At 42.6% G+C, this 21,848-nt stretch overlaps 1 long non-coding RNA gene across 3 annotated transcripts in view; it reads right to left on the bottom strand.

Moving 5' to 3' along the window:
- Positions 1 to 21,848, bottom strand: part of LOC108245113 — a 293,441-nt gene that overhangs the window by 123,613 nt on the left and 147,980 nt on the right. For all 3 annotated transcript variants that reach the window (XR_005232718.1, XR_005232716.1, XR_003039888.2), the window contains exon 5: positions 20,930 to 21,131. This is a non-coding gene — a long non-coding RNA (uncharacterized LOC108245113). The remainder of the gene's footprint in view (positions 1 to 20,929; positions 21,132 to 21,848) is intronic.

Consider the following 21,848-nt stretch of genomic DNA (forward strand, 5'->3'; position numbering starts at 1 on the left):
CCTAAAGCCATATGTCGATTATAAAACATTTATCTTCAAAAAGTGCATCGATTCCTGCACTCGACTCAAGTTTCTAAACTGGAGGGGTCTTCTCAGTAAAACATTCCCAGTGCTCGTGACAGACTTTAGAGAAGACGTTTTATTTTTTGTTTCTTGTTTTTTTAAATCAGGGACTCTTAGAGCAGCTGCAGACGGTGTTTATCTCTGATCCTAACAACCTTTACATCATGCATTTAAGAACTGAAGCCTAAAACACAACTTTTACCTGATTTAAGGGTCCTTACCAGGAAAAAGGATGGTTATATAAGAAGTAGCTTGAGATCCTTTTTGTTTTCCTGACCAGCAGGAATGTGAGTAAATGATTAGCAACAAGCTAATAATAAGCTGCTTAAACTTTCTGAACTGATGTTTTAATAATCAAACGATCATTTCTTATTTTCCTAACAATAAATGGTTTTCGGTTCCTAACACTAAACAAATAGCTTGTGATCCTAAACCTAACAAAACTTTCCAAAATACAGAAAAAAATAACTATTTAATACGATAAAAGACCATTCTAAATCCTGAAAGTGATCAGAATCATTCTTTAAACCACCTGAAGGAAGTTTTCAAAGTTTGGATCATTTACCTTTATTTTGTAAAAAAGATTAACTTAGCTTTGACTAAACTTTTGACAATATAGAGATCATGTTTCCTGTTGTTAAATAACAGAAAAGGAAAATATTTGCTAATCCTAGTAACTTCTGGGATAATAACACTCATCAACGACTATTGCGGTATAGTATTAATTTAAAGCATAAAACATGTGTTTTTAATTTGCATGTAACTAATATTATGTAGGGTTTGTTTTTCTGAAACGCCTGTTTTCCATGAAGTGACCTTGAGCAGATCAGTATATAATAATATAATCTAAAGTGACCAAATAATGACAGACTGCGAACCACAGCTATGAGGACCAGGATATTTTGTTGGTTTTGTACAACTGTAAAAGAAAGGAATCCTGAACTGCTTCCTGGATTATGTCAAAACTTTGTTTTTATTGGTGTCATTTGGCGGTGATTAATGAAACATGCTCGGATCCATCACTCAGTCCTGCTCTTTGTTCACACTGAAGTGAAATCAGGTTAAGCAGCTTGTGTTTCGCTGTGATGTCAGATTTTACAGCAGATGTGCAGCTCAGGTTGTTGTGTGTTGCCTCGTGGCCTAATTAAAGAGCGAGGAGGAGAAAAAAGCAGCAGCCGTCACCTGAGATGAAGGACACATTCTCTGTGCCAGGAGACGATTCACATTTGATTTTTTATTTATATTTCTGTGCCGTGCAATACTCGGGGAGAGAAAGAAGTGGGTCAGCGAACAGATTCGCAGAAGTTTGAAACATACGTGTTGTCTGTCTCTGTCTGGTTAAACATAGTTTTGTATCCTGCTCCCCGGTGAATATTACTCATTAAAAATGTTTAACAACATTTTAATTGAAGAATTAATTACCTTCGTCTGGGCAAAACCCTCCTAAACTTCATCAGGGGAGACATAAGATGTGAAAAGGAGTGGGTGGTGGTGGTCGGCGCAGGAAAATTACATCAGCGACAGAATGTGGTTCGCTGTGAGTCAACGGCGAGAAGCACGTGATAATTCACGAGTGAACGCTGCTGAGCGAAGCGCTACGATGTTCCGCTGAAGGTGTGACTTCAGCCCACTGAACCGAAGCTTGGAACGACCCTGCCAGAACAAACAACGCTTTTAGTTGTTTTAAAATGTTTAACTTACTGCAGGGAAACAGCTTCTAAGCCTCAAAATAGGGTGTCCAACCCTGGTCCAGGAGGGCCACCATCCTGCATGTTTACCTGTTTCTCTGCTCCAACACACCCGATTCATGTCCTGCAGAAACCTGTTAGTCACCCAGTCATTGAAATCAGGAGAAATCATTGAAACCTGCAGGATGGAGGCCCTCCAGGACCAGGATCTGAACAGAAAGACATGAAAAGAACAGATCTTCAGAATGAATGCCGTCATTGTTTTATTGTTTTTCACTCTAATTCTGCTCATTTAAGTATAAATAACCAACTTTTTATAAAGTGAAGGAACTCTTTGCAATGTCAAAAAGAAAACTTGTGAAATAAAAAACAATATCCACACAATAATCTTCTCATATCGGTGGTTAATGTGTCCTTAAATTCAAGATTTCTAAGCAAAATCTGTGACCGGCTGCCAACAACCAGGTGTGTTTGTTTTCCTCCAGAATCAGCTGAAGTGACTGAAAACAGGTCAGCGATGGAGAAGACTGACAGTTTTGATGCTCAGATCCGTCCTGCCTGACCCTCAGTGTTTAATCCCCACAGTTGTCTGACTCCAGCTTTTCTTTTGCATTTAGCAGCAGATTCATTCTTATGTTTCTACCGAAACATCATGTCTGAGATTCTACATTTGTCTGATTCGTTCACCGACACAGATTACAGCCAGCCTAATGTAGGTCAGCATGGTTTGGTTGTTTACACTGAGTGCAGACCCACGTTTCACGTTTTATTTACCTGTGTTTGTCTGGATAACTCCTTCAGTTCAGGATAATCTTTTTAAAGTTTGATTTCAGAAGATTCATGAAATCACCTTTGGCTCATTTTCAGCTTAGAGTTTGAAATTAAAGAGTTTACTCTTTTCACCAAAACTGAATTCCCCCCCCCCCAAAAAAAAAAAAAAAGATTACTTCTTATATGCTTTTAGTTTTATTACATTTAGAGGCAGGTTTATCATCGTGAAGCATCAGATTTTTATGGACCAAATTTTAAAGCAACTAGGAATAAATCTGGTTCAAAACGAGGTTTATTCTAACTGTCTGATCAGTTTCTGCAGCATTAACTTTGAGATTTCATCGTCTGTGTTTGGCGACTTTAATTCGCTGCTTTTGACTGACAGTTGTCTGCTCTGGCAACTACCTGATAACTGCTTTAATGCCTTCCTGTTCCAAATATTCCAGACCTGCAAGTAAAATCTTTAACGTACCCAAAGCAGGTCTATATGTAGACCAAAAGAAGTCCAAATTGGACCATTCCTTCTGGGGGCTTCATTTTTTTTTTGGGGCAGCGAGTGAACTTTAAATTATTATCTGGTCATCTTTAAACTCATTCCTTAATTAATCATTTTGGATTTTGGCTCATTATCACCTGTCACCATGGAGGGTGACAATCATGCAACTGCCTGTGACTGTTAGCAAAATATCTTAAAAACCAGTGAATGAAACCTTCAGGAAATGTTCAGATGTACGTCTGCAACTGATGCAGCAACTGATCGACCTTAACAGACGAGGAAACGTCTATAATTCAGTCAACTTTTCACATACTGAGCTATAACTTGGTGTGGTAGTAGCTGAGAGTCATTCCCAACACATACCCTGCAGGCAAACAGATTAAATGAAATCTTTAATTAAAACTTCAACATGTAAGGTGGCGGGCGACATGCATTTAATTCAAGGAATGCTGGTTTCACTACGAGATCATCATAACGGACTTGGTGTTTCTGTTAATTCACTGATTTGTTATTAGTTTAGGAAACGGATGATTAATTAACTATTATATTTATTTTTAATCTGCTGCTTAATGTTTTTGCCCTTTTGTCTTTATGTCTTTGTCTGTACAGTTAGTGAAATATCTCATGAATCACTGGATGGATTTATTGAAACTTTCATAAAGTGATCAATGGACGCACATCTGATGATTTATTTTTGGAGTCAATCTGATTAAAGATGGCTGCCACAGCCAACACAAAAATGGCAACAGCTCAGCCAGTTTTACAGATACTGAGCTAAGATTTGGAGTGGTAGTAGCTGAGAGTCATTCACATCACATGCATCTATAGCATCGGATGCTGTTAGTCTGAAAGTCTGACAGGAGACAGCTAGGCTTTTAATTTAACAGTCCTCTCAGGGTTAAATGTTGCTCAGATCATGAGGTTGTTTATAATAAAATCTGAATTGTTTGCTGTGAAAATAACCTGACTAAAATCGGATTTTTAAAAGTCTCTGTTTTTAAAATGAGCCAATCTTCATTAATGACTGAGAGCTCTTGTTTTAAATGTTTAGACTGACACGGGTTCGGTTCTAATCAGCCTCCTTTGTGTTCGAGCAGCAGCTCTGAGGGGAAACCTTGTGACTCGCACCTCTCCCCCTCCTGCTTTTGTCTGTCTCCTCTTTCTCTCCTTGCCTCCCATTTAGCCCTTGCATTTGATTAGTTAATTGCCCCCCCTTCTCTCTCCCCCCTCCCCCCCAGTCCTCAGGTGGAGGCAGAGCGCGAGGGCTTCTCATCCAGCCAAGCTGTTCTTTTGGAAGGGAAAGGAGGCAGCTGTGTTTACAGCCCGGGTCCTGGCGTACATTTAGCAGAATCTATTATTCATATCGCTCAGTATCAGAGCGAGATCTCCAGCCACCTGTCTCGCTGACAAGCTCGCCCCCTTTTGTGGCGCTTTCCGTTCGGAGCAAATTACGCTCGTCTTGATGAATTGGGTTTTTATGAGCGGCGCTGTAGCGCCTGGGCATCCTCGAGCCAGGGACCATCAGGGGCCCCGGGGACATTTCTTCTCAGTCAATGGGCAAATGTTTGGAAGAATTCAGGCTCGGAGAAGGAAGACGAAGAAGTGGAATGGGTGGTTTTTACCTACAGCTCGTGTGTTTTGTCTCCAGCTGTCCTGCTGCCAGCGTTCAGTGATGTTCCTACACCTGTTAGTATTTACATCTTTAATGTTGTTAAGCTCTCCGGCTCTAAAGGAAGCAGAACGTCTTTAAGGATTTCTCAGCTACCTGATGAGTCTTCTGGCAAACCCATCTCCTCTGATTGCGTGTGAACATTTTTAATTAGCAGGGAGGTGCGTTAACTCCACGATAAGCACCCCTGATAAGTTCGAACACGATTCATAATTCATAAAGATTTTTGCTTTCATCTTCACTAGTTTGCATAAAACTAATTACTTCATAAATGGCATTCAGTACAAAGTGTATTTTTTTTCTCTTTGCAGACAGGCGCCCAGCGACCCGGTGCTGCTCTGGGACTGGTTTGCATGCAGAGAAGAAAGGTAACGACGAGCCGTGAGAGGCGGTTTGTGTTCGACAGGAAGCCTCGTTGCAGTTTCAACCGAGCAGGTAAAACGCTCCAAAACCGACAGGAAGACCGACTCAACCAACAGCGGGTACCCATTTGGGATGAGTTTCTGACACATTTGTTGTATAAAGATGTGTTAATGCTCAGAGTATGTGCTGAGGATGACTCTCAGCTACAACCACGCTAAATTTCAGCTCGATATCTACAAAACTGACAGTTTTAGCCAGTTTTGAATTTGCCATTGTTGCATAGAGTTACAGAGGATTATTTTTCATTATTTCAATAAAAGCTATCCAGTGTCTCAGAGGATATTTTGCTAACACAGAGACAGCTTTGACTCCAACAGAACTCTACGGGCTGGAGATGACTCTCATCTTGACTGTGGCGGCCATCTTGAATCGGTTTGACTCTAAAAAAGGATCAGTAGAAGTGACTATTTCTGATAGCTTCATTAAATCTGTTCAGTTCTTCAGCAAAGATTTGAAATCAACCAAGCAGATCATTTCTTTACAGAAAACGTAACTATTTTTTTAAAATCACAGAGTTATGCATTCTTTCAGAACAGGGGGGGTCCATGCATTTGTGTGGGGATCTCTTAGTTGGGGCCCCCAAAACCCTTGTTCCGGCCCTGGCTGGCTGCATTTTGTGACAGGTGTACAAACGCACGAGGCGTTGTTAAAAAGATATCACTTTAACCATTTACCAGCTGATCCCAGTGCATCACAGAAACAAGGCATCAACGGCAACAACTTTAGTTTAGACGACTTGTGGCACAAACCCGCCCCCCTCCCCAGAAAAGTGTCTAAATAAACATGCCGAAACACGCCGCTGCCTCCCGAGTCTGTTTTCAATTCCCATTCCATTAAAGCGTCCCCGCAGGAGCCGGCAGGGTTGGGTACGGGGTGAGGTGCACGCACATAAATCAAAGCGGTCCAAGGAATTGTAATCCTCGCTGAACATTTTGGACTGATTGATATAAATAACATTGTCCTCGCCATCTGTCCAAAGAGGGACCTTTCCAGTTAGTGTTGAGCGGCACCGGCAGAATAATTAATGAATGGTGTCCTTTGTGCCGGTAATAAAGAGAAGACAAATTATGTTATAATCCAACTGCTGCTCGTTTGTCACAGCCAAATAAAATGTCAAATAAAAGTGAGGGGCCACAGTGTTTGTTTAATGGAGTGCAAGCTACCTGCTCCAGAGCCTGACAGCAGGTTGGGACGGCTGTAAAACAAATAAAACGAACAAAAAAGGTTCAAGTCTGCAGGAATCCACTCCCGCTGACTGTGGTGATCGTGTTCTGCACGTTTATCAAATGTTCCCAAACAATTCTTTCCTAAATTAATGTCCGAACATCCAGGAGGAGAACACCAGAGTTACTGCAGCAAAAAAACAGAAAATCTGATCAGAACTTTTTTATAAAAACGTGTCACTCTGAGGCACAAAATGATTTATTGTTTTGTTTTCTTCACTGTTTAGTAAACTTTCACCATTCTGGAGGCTTTTTGTTTTGTCAGTTTTATTTAAAAATGAACAAGAGAGAAGTTAAATATTTAACCTAATAATAAATAATCTGTTTACAGTTAATAATCCCCCATTTAGACTGAGGTTTTAAATCGTCCTCTTTAACTTACAGCTGACAAAGCACACATTTAATCTGTCCATCTTTAGCTCATCTTCGTCCCGTTCAGGCGTGTGAGGATCGAACACATCTGTATGCATCACAGCAAACATCTGCTCAGGTATTCATAACCTGACGTGGAGGTGGGATTGTTGTCATTGATCGACACAAACACCTAAATTGAATTTGGATCCCTCATCTCACCTTCTGTGGAGAACCTGTTGCTGTCAGAACTGGACTCAGAACCTGAACCTCAAACTGGAATAATGTTCGAGAATAATGTTCAGCCAGGAAGTAAGGGCGTCGATAATATGGAAACAAACAAAACACCATGTTCTGTTGTTGTTGTCAGGCCTGAGAACAAACAAACATTTACAGTTTGATTCTCCTGTTTTATTATTTTCCTGTTAATCTCGAAACGTTCAGCTCCTTCAGGAGATGGCTGCTGGTTTTAACACTTTATACTTTTGGAAATATTTAATTTTACTTACAAACATCTTCCCCGTAGAAATACATGGTGATCTGTTTGAAATCTGCTTCAGCTACCGACTCTGGTTTTATCTTCTTATGCTACTTATTTTAGCTACTGTTCTGCTACTTTCAGCTTTTAACTGAGCTTTTTGCTACTTTTAACTAGTATTCTGGTTATTTCAAATTTAAAGCAAGCCTTTTATTACTTTTAGCTTCTAGCTAACATTTTGATATTTAAGCCAGTCTTTTGCTATTTTGCCTTTTGTAATTAAATTTTTAGCTACTTTTAGGACCTAACAAGTGTTAGAGTTTTGCTCATTTTAGCTAGTAGCTAACGTCCTGTTTTTGTTACTTTTAGTGAGGCTTTTGCTACTTTCAGCTAAGCTTTTGTACCTTAGCTTTTAGCTAGTGTTCTGCTTGTTTTAGCCTTTAGGCAGCCTATTGCTACTTTTAACTAATATTCTGGTTATTTGAAATTTTAGTTAGACCTTTATTACTTTTAGCTTCTAGCTAACATTTTGATATTTAAGCTAGTCTTTTGCTATTTTGCCTTTTGTAATGAAATTTTTAGCTACTTTTAGGACCTAACGAGTGTTAGAGTTTTGCTCATTTTGGCTGGTAGCTAACGTCCTATTTTTGTTACTTTCAGCTAAGCTGATGTACCTTAGCTTTTAGCTAGTGTTTTGCTTGTTTTAGCTTTAACTCCTCAGTTTCAGCTCCTACAGCAGAGCCTAATGACTCAATTTAGAGCTTTATCTGAAAATATTTCCACATGATTGATTCTTAACGACCAAACAAGCACTGGGTTTAAAATGTTTCTGGTTAAAAACAAGGTCGAACACCTGGAATAATTCCTTGTTAAAGTTGTTTGGGTTCTGCTCGTTCTCACGGGATATCTCTGAAAGCCGTATGTGTTCTCATTCGGTGGCGGGCGATAACCTAAAGTCGTTGACGGCTGCAGCAGCTCAGAGATCTGCTTTAACTCAAGGTAACAGTCCTCGACCAGATGAAGTGAAAAAAGTTTCTGAAATCCAATGACAAAGAAAGGACTAGCACAGCGCTCCGGCTCGGTAAGGAGAGTTGTGAAACATCGCCTCCAGGTCCATCAATCACCCTCCAAATTAAAGACGAGGTGAAGCTTAGGCTTCAGCAGACACATCTGACATCAGCCTCACATCTCGCCGAGATGAGGACATCACCCTGATTCAAAGGAGGCTCTAGGTACGCTCATTCCACCCACGTCGGCGTCTCCACGGGGCCCGCATTATCCCAGGCAACAAAAGGAGGAGCCGCTTTGTGCGATCAGCGCCGTTCTGTACATATTAAACAGCGCAACATCCTCAACTCAGGTTCATTTTAATTAGAGGGGAATTTGATCACCGCCGTCTCCCACAGGCGCTTTTGATGTTAATAAAACAAGCTGTACCTTCAGAAAAAAAGCAGCGCTCTGAGTGAAGGCCAGGAGGGAGACGAGGAGGAGGAGGAGGAGGAGGAAAAGTTCCCTCTTCAAGTCCAAACTACATGGATGTGTCAGAGAGGCAGCGGTGCTCCGTCGTGTTGGTCCACTGCATCACACTGCCTCATGATGAACATCCACCCAGAGCTCTGACATTACTGCTAAAATAATTCAAAGATGAGAATCATCTGGGTCAGCATGAAGAGCAAACGCTCACAAAAGTCTGCATCTTTGAAATCAAATGGATACATGGAAATAAGGTTCAGTTGTTGGTGAGATACGGTCGTGTACAGATCATTCTTCTTGTGCTGCTCATCTTAAAAGTAGCCATGCACCAAATAATCAGAGCGTCATTGTTTTATAAAGAGATATTTGGACAGGTCAGGACATGCAGATAAGGTCAAACTAAGCCTTGTTATGGTTAACTGAAATGTACAGTTTAAAGCCCAGTGTCATTAGATGCACAGTCTGTCATTAAATTCATTTTTTGCAGATGGCCAGATTGGACAGCTATGCAGAAATGTCGTAAAAACTATATATTTAAGGCAAAAAATATGTAGTTTCTATAAATTCCAGAGCACTGAAGATGTGTTTTGAGGCCTGCATGAGAGTCTACAGCCTTAAATGTCCAGGTCTAAAAATCTGCATTCATCAAAACTGGTCCAGATCTGCTTACCTTCGTTTCTAAAGGTGTTCTAGTAGATTAAATTAAACACAGGGGCGGCTGCAGAGGGTGGTACAAAACGAGCCAAGGCAGATAAAACGATGGCGGCAAAATAATGTGCATCGCCAAGAATACACTTCTGCAAGCTGTCCACCAAAACAGAGGCTCGCTGGTCGCTCTGTCTCCAACAGGAAATGTCTCAAAACTGAGTCGCCATTGCAGCACAGTGAAATCCTACCTGTAGTTTTTCAGTATGAGGCTTTTAAACAAACCTTTAATTTGACAAAAGTGACATATGTTTGTCTGAAGTGCATTTAGAGCAAGGACCAAATGGTTGGTAGAGGAGTGTCAGTAATTGTCATATTCTGCAATAAAACTGCTCACCTCCTTTGTGCACACTGTAAAGGCCCAGAGTGTTAAAGCATTTGTTTTTATTTTCCCAATAAATGAAGTGAACGGTCATCTGTCCCTGAAGTGAACGCTCCATCTCTCCCATGCCTTCAGGCGGGTCGTTAAATGGCCAAACGAGCGATGGAATGAGTAAATAATTCAGCAAATAGATGAATAAGTAAAAAGGGGTCGGACTGTGGTTAAACAGAGAGGGGGGAGGGTGTTCAGCTGGGTGGGCCACCTATGGCAGAAGGAGGGCAGCTTTCTCTCTGTGAACATGTACCGTCTGTACAATCCTGAACCCTGGCACCGCGACAGGCATCTGCTGCCGGCTTTTCTCTGCCAGTTCACCGTCGATACACAAACATCTGCTTCCCTCCGCACAGAAAAAAAACAAAAAAAACAGAGACGTGCAGCACTTGTCAGGTCTGCATTTGGCCATCTCGCCTGGCCCCTGCACGCTGGTTCTTTACACAAAAACCTTAATGCATCCTGTCAAGCCATTAGGCGGTGATACGATCAGCTTGCAGGCCCCCATTAAGCCATCAGTGTCCACCTGTGATAAAGGCGACCATTTGTTTTCTTAAAGCCTACTTAGTGACCAGTTAACTCAATTTGTCAGGAAATGTACAACAATTTCCTCCCCCCATGGTCCTGAAATCTGGTCAAGGTTCAAAAACTCTGAGGAGGAGAGGGAGGCATGGCTCCTCTCTTCTTTTTGTGAGGCAGAATATTCAAATGAGGGGATTAAATTGCCTCTCATGTTGACGTATCGTGTTGCGTGAGCTTTGAGAGGTGGCCCGTGTTTTCACGCTAAAAGCTGATTTTTGGACAGCGGGGGCAGGAGCTGGAGGTTGTTTTGCCTCCATTAGCCTCGGTCCACGGACCCTGCTCCCCTCTCCTGATGTGACAAGCACTCTCCATCCAGCCCCACCGTTATTACCGGCGCACATGCCACGCTGCCAGAGCAGAGCCATAATAACACCTTTTAACACAACATTGTCCCCCCACCATCACGAGCACACATGTCGAATGATCACCCCCCACCTCCTCGCTCATATCCCCTGTGAGGACACCTAACAGCCACTGGAACATCTGTTAATGTTTTGTCTACAGATACATCATTTGTATTTTGGAAAAGGGGGGGGGGGCATAATGATCCTTTGATGTGTTGTAATCCCAAGCACCTAAATCAGCGATTAGCTCTAAAACTAGCTGGTAAAACAAAACAAAACTCAGAGCTAAGTGCTGGCACCGGTGCACTTTTTGGTGTCCACGAATGGCCCTTCTTCCCCGGTGGTGGGCAGACAGGAAGTGGTAGCGACGGCGATGACACTGTCGACATCTGTCGTGGTTGGAGAGCTCAGTGCGCAGGAAATGGGGTGTCAAGGCGCGTGCTTATTGGCCATTATCCTGGCATCCTAATGAAGTGTGGGCAGTTCTCAAAAGGGGGTCTCTGGATGGCATGTTGAATGCACGGATGGGCAGAGGCGGCGTACACACACGCACGCCTCAGCTTTCCCCCTTCAAACCCTCCCCCCCCTCTTCTGCCTGGATCCCATCTGCCCAAGCCACCGAACTGCACCCAACGGACGGAGGCTGGCCGGGAGCGCATGCGCCACACGGCTTCCTGTGACAGGCTAACGCCGGGCCATTAGGCAGCTCGTGTGATTGGAAGTGAACAAGTGTCCTCTCGGCATGGATCGAGCCTCACGCTAGGAGACTCTGCACCGTCATCAATATACCTGGCCCTAATGGTCCTCGCACCACAGATCAAGTGGTTTTATCCAGATTCCTGAAGGGCCTTAGGTGCCTGTTTATTGACACAACAGACAGAAAAGAGTCCCCCGACTGAATCTTTTTCCACAACATTTCAGCACAAGATGTCCCCGAGTGCACATAATCATACATCAAGATGGCAATTTATAGAAATCCATGCAAAGATGATGGTGTTTAATATTTGAAAAGGTCAGAACAGTGTCTGCACCAAACAGGAGGGACACTGCAGTCATTCTCAGCTAAAATAAACTAAAAAGTTAGCAGACAAAACAGGTCCAAAACAATTTAATCCTTCCTTACATGCATGTTATTGTTCTATGAATGGAATTAAACACAAAGAGTTTTTACCTCATTTCTCCGTAAAACTGCTACTATATTAAAGCTATTGCTTTTATACTATTATTGCTAATTTGGTCAAGCCTTGGAAATGAAATTATGCCCGTTCTAAAGTGGTGTTGCGATATCTCACATGATTTGTTGGTGCTTGGAATGACTCTCTGCTACGACCACACCGAATTTAAGCTCCGTATCTGTAAAACTGTCTGACTTAAAGCTATTTTTCAGAAGGCTAAGGTAGATTAGCTGTAGTGGCCATCTTGAATTGGGTTGACTCAAACAGCTCATCAGTTGTAGGTGTGCATCCAGTGATTAATTTCTGCAAATTTCATTAAAATCTGTTCAGTGATTCAGGAGACACAAATACTTTAAAAGGTTGAAAGTGACATAATCAGCTGCTTATACTTTCATGATGTCTTTAAAACTGAAAAATGGCAAGCTGAATACTAAAAAATGTCTACATTTGTGTAAAAGAAGCACAAGATGTAAGTTTTGTTGGTTCACATTTTCACTACTGACTTCCTTACAAATATCTGAAGAGGTGCAAACGACTGTAGATTAAATGAAAAACCTCAACACACTTTTGACTTTTGTAAACATGCATAATTCTGTTTTAATAACAGATATAAAAAAGCATTTTATCGTAGCTCTAGCATCTACAGATGGCCTACTGTCACCTGAAAAAGCTATTACTGCTTTGAATCTTCTTTTGAGTGAAGAGAAAAAAGGTTAAATGGTGGCAGAGGCAGTGATAAATCTGGGGAAAGTGACCGAAATAAACACGTAGTGAAATCCAAGAGGTTGGAACGTTTTGCTTCTCTCTCTCTACACAAATGATCCCTCTTCAGGTAAAGAGCCTCTACTTACTTGTCTGCCCATAACTGTAATGGGCTAATGTGCTGAGTAAATGTAGCACTACAGCCCTGAGTGCTTCATCAATACGTCCAACTGATGTGGGACAGAAGGGGGATTATCACAAGCGCCAGATGCTAAACCACTGAAACTGCACACAATCAAGTCGGCCCCTCTGAGCATACTGTACTGGAGCCTCGTGCTGCTGAGCCAAACAGGACGGCAGACATTATTCACAGGACTCGTTATTTACACGCTGATGAGGGGGAAGCAACAAGGTCACCAACACACAGGTAGAGTACACACCTCACTGTTAGGATGCCAGGTTTTCAGCCATTTGGAAACTTTTTCTGCCTTTTCTGTCACATGCAGCACATCCTGTCCAACTAAAATTCAAAAATATTATAGATATAAAAAATAAAAGCATGCAATAATCTGCTGCACCTTTTGATTTACTTACAGCCTTCAGTCTTCTTGTTAAAGTGACTCTGATTAACCTGAAATTCAGTTCAGCTGTATGAGCAGAGGGTGGCACAGTGGTGCAGCGGTTAGAGCAGTCGCCTCTCAGCCAGAAGGTCACAAGATCTCTGGCTGTTTACATGTTCTCCCTGTGTGCACACGTGGGTTTACTCCGGGTACACGGGTTTCCTCCCACAGATAACTCTACCAATTAGGTTAATTGGTGAGTCTTAATTGTCCCTAGGTGTGAGTGAGAGCGTGAGTTGTCTCGTTTGTCTCCATGTGTCCCTGTGATGGACTTGCAAACTGTCCAGGATGTCCCCCGTCTCTCGGACAGTGACTGCTGGAGACATGCACCAGCTCCCCCCGACCCAGAAAGGAGGAGCAGGTAAAGAAAATGGGCGGATGATCAGGATTTGCTTGGTTCCGTCCTTCTCATCGCAGGATTTACGTCACAGTAAAGGTAGAAAAAAGATCGTGATTTAATTTTTTACATCACGAAAACATGACATCTTAACTGGTGTGTGGACTTACATGAACTATAAATGGATAAAATGGAGTTAAAAGTACATTCTAAAGCAAAACAGTGGAAAATTAAAAAAAAATATATATTTTACCTTGATCAAGAAAGACTGACTTTAACTTATCAGGTTTAAACAATAAACCAAATGATTGGGTCTTTAATTTGGGACACTGGGTTGATTTCCATTAACACTAAATGGGTCTTAAAGTTCAGGCAGCAGCATTTCTTACTGCCTTATCAGGCTTTTCTTGCAGCTACAACTCTAATAGTTCTTTTGGGATTTAATCAGTTTCCTGAGATGGGTTTCTAAATCAAGAGGGGGGCAGCTTTTTGTTTCCAGAGGGCCAAACTGTCATAAAGGATCTATATATGAAATTAAATGTAACATTCCTGCAAACATGTTGGAAGACACTTCCAGGACTTTGTTTTTCCAGGGTTGATAATATTCTCTTGGCCGATACACTAAACTGTCAGATTAATAAAACTTAAGGACAATTTTAATTTAAAAACTTTAGATTTATACATCCAAGACATTTTAGTTAGAGGTGATGTTGACTTGCAGTAAAAGTGCTTTCAAAGTAATTAAGATGTTTTCTTAATTTTCAGAGTATCTTTTGTGTTTGTGCATGGTCTTTTTAGTTGCCACAGTCACCATAATAAAGATGCAGGAGCCTTAACATCAGGCAAAAAACACCAAAAACAAAACCTGGGTGTAGGTTAAAACCATTGACCATCAGTTATTGGAGGACTGAGGAGAGATAAAAGAAGACATCCAACACATGAGGGTACCATTTTCTCACAAACGTTAGATTTTGTGAGAAGTAGATCTGGGGTCCATTTTTCACCTGTGACTCCAGCAGATTACTTTAGAACAACTTGATCTCTTCGTTAGACCCAACAGGAAGAAGGATCATCTACCTGGAGACAAACAGCCCTGCAGCCACTCCAGTCCTGACGGAGGAAGTCTGTAGTTAACTGCGTTACCTAACACGCCGTGATGAATGCTGCAGCACTCTGCGGGGGTCAGGGGTCGGGAAGCCCCCCTCGCTGCGGAGAAGACAGATGAGGTCGGGCGCAGCGCCCAGACACCTCTCTGGCTGGCTCACCCTCGTTTTCTTTACTCCCAAAGCAATCTGATACCTGATTGGCTCTCAGAGGAACCCCCGGTTTGATAGAACATGATTAACGTCGGCCGCCGCAACACAATCCGACGGCGTCTGAAAAATTACTGCCCGGGTTCAGGAGGAGCGGGGCTAATTCTGCTCACAGATGAGAATTAACCCGATAAAGCTGGATGTTTTTCACACATTAGGTTTGGATCTATCACAAAAACGCCACCACGAAACAATGACTCAACCTGTTTCAGGCTAATGGGAGGACTTTCACATTGGTTGCAAAAATTAGCCAAAGGGTTGAGATCATCTCATTCAGCTCGGGTTCCTCAGAAGAACCCACCAATCATAAATCCAGCAGCTGAAAAGGGCTTCAGTGTTAAAAGAGGTAAAAATTACTTGAATAAACGACACCACGCCTCAGGTTCTTTCAACCATCACTGCGCTTACCACACATTTACCAAAAACCCACAACGCTCTGTGCACCTATAATTAAAGGTCTATTCCTTGAAGGAATGCATGTCGCCCACCTCCTTTCATACCAGAGTCTGAAACCAAGATCCTTCAAAGAGAAGGGATGAAGTTCCTGCTGTTTGACTGAAACCTCTTGTGTGAACTCATGTGTGAGATCTTGTGAGATGTTTCAGTGCTCAAAGAAACACCAAAACTTGGCTCTACATCTGTAAAAGTTACAGCCATTTCTGTGTTTTGTCAGGTCAGTTGACTGTGGTGGCCATCTTTGCAAGTTTCCAGGCGTTTCATTAAGATCCATCCAGAGATTCATGAGATGTTTTGCTAAAAAAAGATATTTTGCAAGTTTTATGTTAGCAAACTTTAAAGGCCATCAGTTTTATAGGAATCAGTGTAAAAGTTCTGTTCAGGAACCAGTTCCACTGCTGGGAAGAAGGTTATTTGTCCCCATTTATGTCAGTGATTATTGCCTGCTGACAAAACGGGAAGGCGGGCAATCATGTTTTTGCCTGTGTCTGTATTTGGAGCCCAACTGATTAACTTATGGAGCCAACCTAATCCAACATGGCCGCCACAGCTGACTGAAGTAAAAGTTTTACAGATACTGAGCTAAAATGTGCCGTGGTAGTAGCTGAGAGTGATCCCTAACACGTTAGCCTTAATGTTCGGAGTCGATCCTGTTTGTCTGTTAGACAAATATCTCATGAACGACTGGCTGGATTTTAATGAAACTTTCAGAAACCGACTGTGTTAAACACAAAAATGGCAACAATTCACAATTTGTTTTTACAGATATAAATATCGAAAGCTCATCTTCGGTCTGGGGGTGATTTTCATTCCATCATGGAAAGCTAGGTCTTTTATTTTGAACTGATTCCTGCTTGGATTAGATGCGGTTCTCTCTTAAGAACCAAGTTTTAGGTCCTAGCAGTTATTTGGTTGAACTTATATTCTCTGATAGATGAAAACAGCATAAGAATAAATATCTCTGAACTGCAGCAGAATACAGACTCTGCCACACCTTGAAGGAAGTAAGGATGCAGCTCACCAGTGACCGTAGTTTCCACTTTGTAATCCTTTCAAAATAAAATCGGTGATGGCGAGGCGGTCAAACAGAAACAGATGCACATTAATAATTCAAATTTGTGTCACAACCAATCACTGCCCATCCCTAATTCGATTTAGTTTTAAACTTATTTCAAATAAGAAACTTTGTTTTTGTACCTTAAAAACGAAACAGCTTGTTGGAAATAAACCCAAATGAAGCCGTGCTGTCAGACCTCACCGTCTCACACCTCGATGCTCTCTGACAGTGAATAATCGGCTGGCATTTATGCAGCTTATCTGATTCTGTCGAACGGCTGCGGCAGCGGCGGCGGCGGGAAACAGAGCCCTTAATCTGCCTATAATCAAACCTGACAGTCACCTACAGCAAGGTGTGGTGCCACGCTGGGATCCAGTCAACCGAGAGCTCTGATCAGCAGAGAGAAACTGCCAAGCCATTAATATTAATGTCCCTAATGGGGCTGGAGAGCGGCGCGGTGATCAGAATGAGCGAGCAGGTTCGGCTCGCGCACGCGGCAGAACATCAAGGTAACGCTTTGCACCAACCTGCGGCGGTCTTTTTGAAGTAGGTGAAGGAAACCAGGTTTTTGTTTTTGTTAATTAACTTCTTTGCACCGAGTCTAGACTGAGACCCCCGCCGCCTCCTGAATCATAATTTCATTTTTCTGTTTCACGTTCCTCCATTTACTCTCAAGATTTACTTAATACTCTTTATTTTCTTTTAAGATTTTTACAGCTTTATAAAATTTGCTCCGTTTAGACAGATTTATGTTTAAATATATACGTCTTAATAAGAAATAAGTGATCCAAAAAAAGGAGAAATGTGTGATGAACATGTAACAATATTTCAAAACTAAAAACTGAAACAAAACATTCATTTTCTTTCAGGCTTGTGGGGGACATGGTACCCAGCAGTCACTGTCTGAGAGGCGGGGGACACTCTGGACATGTCTCCAGTCCTTCACAGGGACACGGAGACAAATGAGACAAACAAACTCACACCCAGGGACAATTTAGAGTTCCTAACAAGCATGTTTTTAGTCTGTGGTTGGAAACCAAGCATGGGGAGAACATGTAAACTCCACACAGGCAGGGAAGCGACCTTCAGACTGTGAGACAACAGCTCTAACCACTACTGTACCGTGCCACCCTGATTTTGATTTTGCCTTTTTAGGTCTGGGTCGGCTGCTTCATTATATTCCAGCTTATGTCTGTTTTTCTTTTCTTTAGAGTCTTTATATAAAAGTTATTTTTTTGTGTGTGAAAGCTGCCAGACTTACATTCCTACTTTTGTTGTGAAATGCTGAGGTGTTGTTTTATTATTACTGAAAGGTTGTTGTTAAGATTTCTAAAATGGAAATCACTTTGGGGGACTTTTTGTTTTAAAAGTTCTCCTTTTTTTGGTTACATGTTAAATAGCCTGATTTATCGTTTTGTTTTCTGAAATGCTTTAGGTGGTTGTAAAAAGTTGGAATCAACTCTGTTAGCACAATATCTCATGAAGCACTGGAGGGATTGTCTGTTTAAGTTTCCACCTCACCTCCATCCCTTCCATCTTTATGTTGTTATCCGGCCTCTCTTTCTTCCTGCAGGTCTTTCCCAGCCTCCTCTCTGATCCATCCCTCTCCCTCTGACAGAAGATCAGTGTCCCGCTCAGAGACTCCAGCTCGTCTCTCTCTGAGCGATGATCATCTCTGTTTACTCCAGCATCAGCGAGCTGACGGCCGAGCTCTCTCAGACTCTTCCTCACCTTATCTCTCCTCCTCCACCCAGAGGATTACTTCAGCAGGGAAGATGTAGTCTGAGGATAAAGTTGTGCTGCTTCACCTCTCATTCTCCTGAAGCCTCCATTCAGTCCAGGAAGCACGTTAACACCGATCTGATAGCAGCTGACAAATACGGCCGCTCCTCGTCTCGTTATTTTCCTGCCACGCCTGTCTTCTTTCTTTTATTACCTGCTGCTTGGATAATCACTGAGAAGAAGCAGCTCAGTCCAGCTCCAATTAAAGGCCTGGAAGTAATGCCTATCTCCCGCCTCAGCTCTAAATTAAGGTGAGAAGTGACGGAGTTGGTCAAACCTTGAGATAATAAATGATCTCATGCTTTATGAGTATGTGCTGTGCATGACTGTCAGCTACTACCACACCACCAGTAAATTTCTCCAAACCGTAACCAGCTGCAGATGCACAGCCAATGATTGCTTTCTGAGAGTTTCATTAGAATCCATCCACTGGTTCAGCAGATGTTTTGCTAAGGTTACAGACAAATGAACACACAGACAGACACGGGCAAAAAAAACATTATCACTCCCTCACTGGTGGGCGATAACCATCGGGAGCGCAGCTGAGAAATGGAGAAAACCTGCGACCTGCAGGAAGCTTTTTTCACGCAGAAGGAAAAGGAAAAATGGACAAACAGCGGGAGGAGGGAGGAAAAGCCCCGCACTCAGCAGCTCCGAGAGTCCGAGACGTGGAAAGCGACCGGTTGATTTATCGCGGGGGAAACAGAGCCACAAAGTACAATTTTCTACCTTAGCCGCAAACAATAATTCATAATGATGTTGCCTCCTGATAGCGGCGGACCTTTGTGCCGTGTCGAAAATCCTCGTAATAAATGTCGGGACTTCGCAGGTAACTACTTTAAAAGCCATTAGAAGTCGTCATGATGGAAGATAGCAGCCGGAGCTTCATATACTGCGATAACAAAAATGATTGGGATGTTTTATTGGGGAGGTTACCGGAGCTCGAGGACTATTACAGATAAACAGGTTATGCCAATTAAGATGGCCGCCCGGCGCTGTTGACAGGAGGGACGCCGCTTGTGCTCCTTCACATCCCCACAGCTAGCTCAAAGTGACAGATATTAACTGTGAGGAGAGTCAGAAAACAAACAGCGCACCATTCTGTAGTGCTGTCATGTCTCCACGTTGACCTTTCAACTGGAAAAAGTTCCTCCCAGCAGCAGCCATGCATCACCGTTTAATGGCGTGTCAGGGAACGGCTCGCTTCTTTTTGTTGGTGCACATTTTTTATTGCCACATCGGCAGATTATGAGAAAGCTAATGAACTCTGCAGATCTGAGGAGGAGAAGAAAAGCAGCTTTTGTTCCAACTTTTCCCGAGCTGAAAAGTGGGCGCCTTAAGTTCAAAACAAGCCCATATTGAGAAGAGAATCTAATACAGAAACTAATACTTGTAAGAGCAAACAAGCGGGCGTCTTTACGTACACTCGTCTCGGAGAATATTGGATCTTAACGCGCTCGGTGTCATCTGTTTTGCTCCGCTCATAAAAGTGGCGCCTGATGTGACGTTAAAGCTCCCCGGGGACGAAGCAGAGACTCTTTAAAAGCTTGCGGAGACTCGGGGATTAATAAAAATGAGTTTACCTTCACGTTCATCTCCTAAACGTACAGAAAATCTCATTGTTTATAAGAATGAAAACACTCCACTTACAGGTGAAAGTGTACCCAGGTCTGAGTCGACTCAAACTTCTGTTTTATTCAGAATGTTTGAGTTTTGTGCACACCGCAGGAGAGCAGCTCTTCAGGACAGGACTCAGCTGAGCTCCTGCTCCTCAAGGAGAAGGGACACTCTTTGGAGGACCACAGTGTTTATATGTCGGACAGAGAAGACAGACGGTAAGAGAGAGGGGTGAAGGAAGCCATCTTTGTCAAAAGAGAGAACCATTTTTAAATACAGGAGGAGGTCTCAGATTTCAGCTTTTTATTAAGCCTGATCTTCAGTCAGTTTCACTCTAATCAACACCTGCATTCATGTGACCCAAACATCTCTGTGAGCCAGGCTAACAGAGACCCTAATGACCCTCAGGAGAGAGGGGAGGGAGATTAACCTGCATGTGAGTTTAGCTGCAGAAACGGAGCATCTCATACAGTTTAAAGCTTGGAACTCCACTCTCCAGTTGTTGAACGGAGAAAGCTCCCTGGATGGGAACCAAACATCCTCAGCTACAGAACAGAAGTCCAGTTGTTTGTTTTTTTTTTAATTAAAAACTATTCTCATCCCACACCCCTGTCCCATGTCCTACATATGTGGCATATTTTTGTTATAGCTACTTTGGTGTTTCTTAAGGCTGATTAAATGTGCCGGCCATCTTGAATTGGGAGGACTCAGAAAGTTATAGATGTTAAACCAATGATTACCTTCTGGAAGTTTCATTAAAATCAGTTCAGTGATTCATGTGATATTTTGCTAACAGTACCAACAAACACCCTCGTTCCTTGGCCCTAATTAATCTGCAGATTTAGCTCGTTCCTCCTGGTTTCGGTGTTTTGTTTGATCAAATGTCTGCAGTCAGAGGAGTGAAACAGAGAGGCAGGATCTGCAGCGTTTCCTGCCACCTCCATCGTCACACTCGTGTCCCAGTTTTGAAGCTACATGAGCGAACATGGCTTAGAGCGAGGCAGACATGGACAGAGAGGTGTATGGGTAATGCAGCATGAGGCTGTGTGTCGTATCACATGTGCAGGGCGTAGCCTGCAGCAGGGAGGAGAAAGAAGAGGTGGAGGAGAACCGGAGAGGAGCTCAGAGGAGGGACAGTCCCTGCCCTTCACTTCTCCCAGGGGGGAGGACTGTGTGCTTACCCCCACCCGCCTGCGGGGAGTGCCGGGCGGTGTGTGTGGTGCAGACTCACAGAGCTGAAGGGCCCCTTCAGGGACCTCGGCTTCTGTCGTCCCCGAACCCGGAGCCATGTGCCGGGCTTGGCAGGCCTGTCCCCTCAGCGGGCCGGCCCGGGGTCGCTCCCCTCCGAGGGGGGGAGGAAGGGGAGGAAGGTGGGAGACACTCACAAGGTGACTTACAGAGGGCCGCGGATGTCAGATTTAGGCAAGCTAGTCCTGTAAAAAGGAAAAAAAAACAAAAAAACTGTTTTAAAACACAATTCAGAAAGACTCGCTCGTCAGTTTAAGAAGCAAACAGGGAAACAACACAAACAAAAACAAACAAACAAACACCTAAAATACAAACTATAAAAATAAAACCAAACCAACAGAAATAACGTGAAATTAAAGAAACAAAACAAAAAAATCTAAACATTTGGAAACTGTAAATACAGAATAAACTAAACAGAAAACAACCTTTTCTGGAAACAAACAAACAAAAGATGCAACATTTCCGACAAACAGAAAAAGCCCAACATAAAAGTTACTCTTTTTATTGAAATATTTACTGCTGTCATGTTTTATTCAGTCTGGTTATTTATTATGTAGCTAAGTTGTATTTGATGAAATCTCTTTAGATTTTTCCTAATTTCAGGCAGTTTGAACACATGACTTAGTTTTGCAACGTTGTCTGAATGCTGAGTCATTATTTTTGTCTTTTTATGCCCTGCACACATTTTTAGTTTTTCACGTCCTCTGATGTGTCTTTTTGTCTTTCCATGTCCCCTTGTGTGTCCCTTTTTGTCTCTGTCTGTCCATTTCTCCACTCGTTTCTTTCTGCTCCCTAACCACAAACAATAATTCATAAATGCTGTCAGCTTTTAGATGCTATTAGCTTTAGCATTTTGCTACCTTTTGCCATGTTTAGCTTTTAGCTGCTGTTCTGCTACATTT

This window comes from Kryptolebias marmoratus, linkage group LG23 (genome assembly GCF_001649575.2).
Source record: "Kryptolebias marmoratus isolate JLee-2015 linkage group LG23, ASM164957v2, whole genome shotgun sequence".
In the NCBI taxonomy this organism is placed as follows: Eukaryota; Metazoa; Chordata; class Actinopteri; order Cyprinodontiformes; family Rivulidae; genus Kryptolebias; species Kryptolebias marmoratus.